This window comes from Triticum dicoccoides, chromosome 3A (assembly GCF_002162155.2).
Source record: "Triticum dicoccoides isolate Atlit2015 ecotype Zavitan chromosome 3A, WEW_v2.0, whole genome shotgun sequence".
Taxonomy (NCBI): domain Eukaryota; kingdom Viridiplantae; phylum Streptophyta; class Magnoliopsida; order Poales; family Poaceae; genus Triticum; species Triticum dicoccoides.
This window is the reverse complement of record NC_041384.1, coordinates 8618849-8624086: the sequence shown is the minus strand read 5'-3', so window position 1 is coordinate 8624086 and position 5238 is coordinate 8618849. Positions and strand designations below refer to the sequence as shown.

General features: G+C 41.7%; 1 long non-coding RNA gene across 3 annotated transcripts; it reads left to right on the top strand.

Moving 5' to 3' along the window:
- The first annotated feature begins 12 nt into the window (after window positions 1-12).
- Window positions 13-2829, top strand: LOC119266605. Of its 3 annotated transcripts, none has more exons than XR_005132065.1 (3): window positions 13-221; window positions 718-1375; window positions 1501-2829. It is a non-coding gene; the product is annotated as an uncharacterized LOC119266605 (long non-coding RNA). The 3 variants fall into 3 exon arrangements; XR_005132064.1 differs by having other exon boundaries at window positions 13-1164; window positions 1248-1375; XR_005132062.1 differs by having other exon boundaries at window positions 13-1375.
- The last annotated feature ends 2409 nt before the right edge of the window (window positions 2830-5238 follow it).

The window sequence follows — 5238 nt, the reverse complement described above, 5'->3', positions numbered from 1 at the left end:
TATGAACTTGGTTCAGGGCCAACAATACCAGCTGTAGTGCTGAAACAAGCACGATTCCATCATTTGTTACCGGTTCCTTTTGCTCGATAGCAGGCTCTTTTTGTTGGATGTGGTATAATTATATGCCGACAGATATTGACAGGTGTATAATGTAGTATATATTCCTAATTCCTCCAATGTCTTAATAGCATGAAGAATGTAGCACTTCAGGTCCTCATCAAGTAAGGTTTCCATTTAAGCATGGTGTCCATGCATGCTATTGTTAACTTTGCTGACAATGGCAGCTTAGTGATCACCGTGTTTGTTAAATTTAATTTTCACCTCCGTGTAATGTATCATAGTACTATGCACAAAGATACTTCAACACTAAAGCTCGCACCTAACTTGCTCGGGTCTCGGCTCATGATTCTTTCAACTTTCATGTAGTGCTGCTGAAATATTATGTAACACTCAAATTTGATGATATTTTTAATGGGCACAACTGTGCCGGTAGAGGTTGACAGTTAATGAATTTTGTGATAATCTTCGGTTATACTGTTATATATAGCACTTTGCTGGTTATATGGTTCACATTCTCTGAGCCAATTCACAATGACCATTCCTGATTTGGGCATTATGTTTTTAAATCATTTTGTAACATTTTGGTTGATTTTTTATGCTGCTCCTTAATTTTTTTCATTGACTGGTGTTGAACTAAATGAGTGTTGCCATTCACAGGATGCCCAGTACAACCGAAGATGGTTTCCCGATTGTTCCTAGATATTTCAGAGCAACTAGAGTGGTCTTACCTGACAAGCTCCAATGTTGTGCTGAAGTATTTTGAACAAGCTTGTCCTTTGCCTTATGCTGGAACAAGGCACCTTCTATTCCCCATGGGCACCAAGAATGCGAAAACATTGATGATTCGAGCAAATGTAAGTTCAGGCTTCAAGATTGAGCCGAGCGCCCTACCAGCAGATCTGGATAATGCATACAAGAATGAGAAAGCATATCAGCGATTGGATATTTCTGGCCCTACAGTTAACCCTTTTGTTTTTTCCTGTACGGCGAGGGCGAGATAAAAGATATGCTTTCTGTTTGTGCTGAGCATGGAGCTTGGGTAGTGATAGACACCTTCTCTGGTCTGGAGTTCCACAACAGAGATGGCTGGATTTTGCGGAATGGGTAATTTTTTTATTATAGCATTTGCTTATATGACCTTTCCTTGGTCAAACATATTTCACAAGTAATTTGTTTTCTTCAAAAAGGAGGATATTTTCACAAGCCCAAACCGACCACATAGCACTTTGAAATGCACTTATAGGAAGTTGTTGGTTTTGAAAAACAAGAGGGATCAACATTTCTCTAATCTCATCACGCCAACAAACTGACGAAGGTTAGTCCCTGACATACCTCCCAAACCTTAGTTCAGATATAAAGGTTGGTAGTTCAGAGAAATTCAGTATTTGACATGCGTGCTATCCTTTTTGTTGTCTTTCTCTGGTTTCGTGCGATGAACAGACACTCGAGAGCTGTGGTTGGGATGTCGCCAGGTACCACTGTGGGATGTCGCCAGGTACCACTGTGACACGCGTACATCGGCAAATCGTTCAGGGTGGATGATTTTGAAGGCGAGCTCGACGGCTGCAATATCAGGGAAGCCCTACTGAACTACTGCAGGTTCAGCTTACCATGTAGTATTTTCTTTACAACAAGGCCTCACACGAGCAAAACTGTCATCTTGTTGTTTAGTTTTGGCCCGGGACTGCAATTTTTTCCCTTATTGCATTCTTTAGTGCATAAAATAAAATATATAATGTGCATAAAAGCCGAAAACAACCATTACGATCATAGTAGGCGAACTGAAATTGTAGGGATATAAAGCAGTACCTGAACATACAAAAGCTGGCCACAACTCTGTCTTCAATTCCATCTTGTTTCCAGATTTCAGGAGTAGATCATCACCACCATTACAGATCAGGCTCTTTGTCAGTGCAAATAACAGACTAACACCACAAGGACTTCATTAACCTTAGCCACTTCTTATGGGTACATGAGAACTAAAAAAATTCATCTGTTAAAATTTGTTTTTTTGACTTTTTGGACTAATTCATGTGCAGAATTTATATTTTCAATTAGACTGATTTATTGTAGTTTTATCAACGACTATAGTATATTAAGATGTGGGCACTATATCGAAAGTGTTGTTCTACACCCGAGGTCATGTGAGCTTGGTTGAACAGTAAAATAAATAAAAAATGGAAAAACAATTCAAAAAATGTGATTTCTTTCCGTGTGAGACACTGAAAAAATGTTTATTAGCTTGCAAAATTTCAATACTATCTTTCTTGACTGATTGTTTGTGGTCTGCCATGAGCCCACGACGTAGCCATCTGCATCTGCCTCGCCTTGAGGCCACAGCAGCACCCCTGCCCTTCTGCTCCTGCTGGCGACCGCAACCCTCTGGCGGCAGCAACACCGCTCTCGTGTGCTGGCCTTGCTGTCTCATCTCCTCTCTCTCTCATGTTTGGGTATGATGTTAGCGTTATGTGTGTGTGGATGGATATGATGCTACCATGGTGTGTGTAAAAATCTATTTTTGGTTTATTTCTCTTTGGAGTATTGCTGTTGGAGATGAGCTTAAGAGGCGAAAGAGTAAAGATCTGGTAAGCTGTTTGTATTGCTTCAGGAGAATCTTTTATCACTGTTTTTGGGACTGTATTTATGTCAAAGAGGCATGTAGGGAGCTGGAACAAATTTGTTACTTCTCATGGCCACTTTTTTGAACATGATTATTGAGCTTGACTATGCGGAGGTAGGAAAAAATATCAGCGTAATGGGTTTGAGAGATATCATGTTATCCCTTCTGTTCAGGAAATTAAGGAGATCTGTGCGAGTAATATTCGGGTGGAGTTCGTTTGATGCAGAGTAGCAAATATGTGTGCTCATCTTTTAGCTAGAGCTGGTGTAAATTTGGCTGAGTGCGAGCAGTAGACGGACTCTACTCCGTCAATGCTGGAGCATTCATATCCCAATGACGCGAGCTGACAACACCACGCTCGTGTTGATAACGGTTTCTCACTGCGGTTGCAATGCGATGCGTCAAACCAGGTGCATGGTGTAGCTTGTGAAGGGCGGCCCTCACATCCAGCTCAAGGAGAATAGATTTTTCAGTTTCAAACATTTCCTTTCAATGACATGTGTCTCGTGTGATGGTCCTTTTTTTTGCGAGGAACTTGGAATTGACAAGTGGGGGTTTTGAGCCGTACTTCTTGGATTGGTGGTGTGAGTTTTTTTTCATTGAATTAGAGGTGTGATTTTTTTCCTCCCGTTGCAACGCACGGGCATTTTTACTAGTACTAATAAAGAGATGACTGCTTTTACCCGTCGATCATGCATTTTGCAGAAACCCCCCTGCCTTTTCTGAGAATCAACTTGTGGTCTAGTTTTAAATCAGATTTTTAGTATTGCAGAAAACCCCTTGATGTTTCTATTAATTAACCCGCATTCCAGTTTTATTCAGTGTATATAATATAACAAGTCAGTGAGTGGAAGGCATGATGGTCCATGTCTCAGATCTTAAGCTGCTTGCTTTTGACTCTCAATAGATATGGAAATGATTATATGCAGACGTATGCATATCTCACGACTAAGCTAGCAGCTGACATGGCAAATTAAAGCGGTAATATATGCAGGGTTTCATTGTGTCCGGCGTGGCGTTCGCAGTGCAGATCTGGTGCACCGACCACGGGGGGCCGGTGTTCATGGCGGTGTACCAGTCCGTGCAAACGCTCGTCGTCGCCATCATGGCTTCCCTCACCCTCGGCGGGGTCATTGGCGCCGCGCTCATCATCACCAGCCTGTACCTTGTCCTCTGGGGCAAGAGCGAGGAGAGGTCATGCATTGGCAAGGAGGCGGCGGTCATGGCCGCGGTGTCCGCCGCTTCCTCCGGCGATGGCGAGCGCGAGGTCTGGAGCGCCAAGTTGGGCTCCTCCATCACCCAGCCTCTCTTGCCTCCTTCCTCCACCACTTCCGACAACGTCTGAAACTTAATTGTGCTACCTTGCTACTATTGCCTCTCAATGATCGACTGTGAGGAGTTTTCTCGTTTAAATTCAAGCGTGAATGCATGCAGACCTATGGTGTGGTGAGCGACTATGCAGACGGATTTGGTTAAAACTAGCTAGGATTGTTTGGATTGTGCGTGATTATGGTATATGCAATAGGGCTTGTGAATTAGTAGATTAGAATACTTATGCTTGATGTATTGGTACTCTATATAATTATTACTATCACAATAGGGTTTGTTCACTATTGTTTCGCCTTAATGTTTACACTCCTTTTGCAATCAGTAATTAAGTAATTTCGCAACAAAAAAGATCAGCAATTAACTAGTACTTTGTCGAACTTCGCATCGACACAAACGTGTGGCAGGTCCTCCTCACCATCTTGTGGAAAATTTGGAACTCAAGAAACGCCAAAGTCTTCCGCAATGACACTCACCTTCACCTTTCTTTCAGGAGCATTATTGACGATTTCACACTCTAGACTCATAGGCTTAAAGAACCTAGTCAAAAGGCAAACACTATGTCTTGACGTCTCTACCTCTCCTCACATACCGGCGCTACCTTGTAAATCTTGTAACTTGAACCTATGGTGCACGTACCCTTGAGTAATATATACAGGTGGAGATCCTCTACCCTATATGACTTAATAAAAAAAAATCATGCAATACAATGTTGACCCTCTAGTATAATGTGACCAAAAAATGCACAATATCCTCAATCATGGACATCACATATCTCGGTTTTGTAAAGCTAGAAACAACCATGTTCATGTAGAAAGATAGTTGTTGGGCTGGAGCTAGATAGGTAAAAACTGTTGTCCATGTGGCAGCCTGTCAGCCCAAGAAGCCACATCCAGCAGCCATGCTGACCGAGAGAAAGAAAAGTTCTCCGAAAAAAAGAAAGGAAGAGAAGTGGGAGGAGGAAAAAACTGCAAATGGTGCACGGGCACCCTGGAGCCCGTTTCTAAAAAAATCATTTTCTACGAGCAACTTTTTTCTTTGAAATTATGTGTAAACACATATACACATATATACTACGTATGTGCAAAATTTCACAATATTGTGCTTCCACACGTGGTGCACAAAGGAAAGACAAATATTTACTTTTTCAAATGGGTCACTTTTTTTGCTTTTGGGCCGAATTTTTTTGTATAGTTTCGAAATTACATTTTTTTAAACAAATGGGTCACAAT